At 38.2% G+C, this 1,512-nt stretch overlaps 2 protein-coding genes across 3 annotated transcripts in view; one reads left to right on the forward strand and one right to left on the reverse strand.

Annotated features, from left to right (window-relative positions):
• Positions 1-566, reverse strand: part of LOC101848184 (ubiquitin-associated domain-containing protein 2) — an 18,399-nt gene extending 17,833 nt beyond the window's left edge. Inside the window, exon 1 of one of the 2 annotated variants that reach the window (XM_005093832.3) lies at positions 285-566. The gene's annotated coding sequence lies outside the window, so the exon portion shown is untranslated. Of the gene's footprint in view, positions 1-246 lie in introns of both variants that reach the window. The other variant, XM_005093831.3, reaches the window with a different exon arrangement.
• Positions 567-1,131: 565 nt separating this feature from the next.
• The window catches only part of LOC101848575 (rab3 GTPase-activating protein catalytic subunit), a 13,362-nt gene continuing 12,981 nt past the window's right edge, over positions 1,132-1,512 (forward strand). Inside the window, exon 1 of the mRNA XM_005093833.3 lies at positions 1,132-1,233. The gene's annotated coding sequence lies outside the window, so the exon portion shown is untranslated. The remainder of the gene's footprint in view (positions 1,234-1,512) is intronic.

Here is a 1,512-nt window from a genome sequence, read left to right on the forward strand (position 1 = left end):
TGATCGTCCACACCGATAGACAGTATTCAGAAAGAGACAGAGAGAGAGAGAGAAGAGGGGAGGAGTTTATCTTGCGAGAACTTCCGGGCGGGTGAGAATAGCCACTTTCATTATGAATTCCTAAGGTTGAGACATAGGCAAAGTCAGTCCGCAGGTCCGGTATTCTTCAATCTTACCCTAGAATCTAGATCTAGATCTAGATCTAGATTCTATATAGATTTTAGATCAAGATAGATTCTACCTCACCTGTGTTCTGAAACCGAGGTGGCTTATATTTTGCTCACCTCACTCTGCAGTCAGATTTTAACTCCGAACAATGTTTAGTTTTTATCATACATGGCTTTGGTGACGTATTGTACAACAAATATAATAGAACACTTATTGTCTCTTTTGTAAACAGTCCAGAACCAACAGCAACACTTCGTGATAAAGCCTCCTACTGCTACACTGAATTGAGAATTGTGTCGGGAAATAATATGAATCCAAGTCAGTAAATCAGTGAGAAGAAAAACTAAGAGATCGCTAAACATTAAAAATTGAGATCGGGAATCATGAACAGTGTTGGGCAGATGCTATTCACGACTTGCAAACTCTTGGTCTCTAGAATAAGGTTTTTGTTGTTAATTTGAATATGTAATGTTTAATCAGAATTTTTTTAAATTCAAGTCACATCAGTTTTACAATGTATATTTGCTATTTGGGTTAGGGCTTAGAGACAGCTTGCGCTCTTTTACTATCCTTTATCCATCCTTTATCTTTTCTTATTTATAATACAAACAGGCAATATGGGGAAGCTGAAACTAAAAAAGGGAGAAGATTTTCAAGCCGAAACAACACATGAACAATTACTAAACATTAATTAATTAGAGCTATCGAGTGTACTCCCATTGTGCTCCAAAAATGATATCCCCATTGATGTTAGCACTTTTCCAGGAGGAAAAGTAATTTTAATTCTCAAAATGTATAGATCTAGATCTAGATCTATTAAAGAGATATCTAGGCTAACGTAAAAATTACGCCCGGATCAGTCTAGATCTATAGAATCAAGCAAACTGGCCCATTTTGCCCTCATTTTTTTATTTGAAACGTTTATTTACAGATGACGTCACTTCCAACAGTAGTAAGCTACATGAACGACGAACTCGTCCAGCAGAAGCAGACTGAACTGTCGCACTGTTTCATCCACACAACCTCGTCTTGCTGACTCCACTTTTTCCATCTTGAACTGAAAAGGTAGCATAGAAATAGGCCTACTTATACCGCATTTATAATTTGATCATAGATCTAATATCTAGATCTAGATTCTAGATCTAGATATCTAGATCTCTAGGTCTTCAGAATTCATCTCTCACTCAAGTGGTGTCGACTCCTTGACTTTCACACACTACACTGACTTAGCCTAGGTAAAAAAAGGCTTAGCCAGTACTTAGCCTAGGTAAAAGGCTTGGCCACCGTGAGAATAGTGCAGGCGGGTCTTGTGGCTATTCTCACCCGGTGCGCGTGTCAACAAAT

The sequence above is a fragment of the Aplysia californica genome, unplaced genomic scaffold (assembly GCF_000002075.1).
Source record: "Aplysia californica isolate F4 #8 unplaced genomic scaffold, AplCal3.0 scaffold00070, whole genome shotgun sequence".
Lineage (NCBI taxonomy): Eukaryota > Metazoa > Mollusca > Gastropoda > Aplysiida > Aplysiidae > Aplysia > Aplysia californica.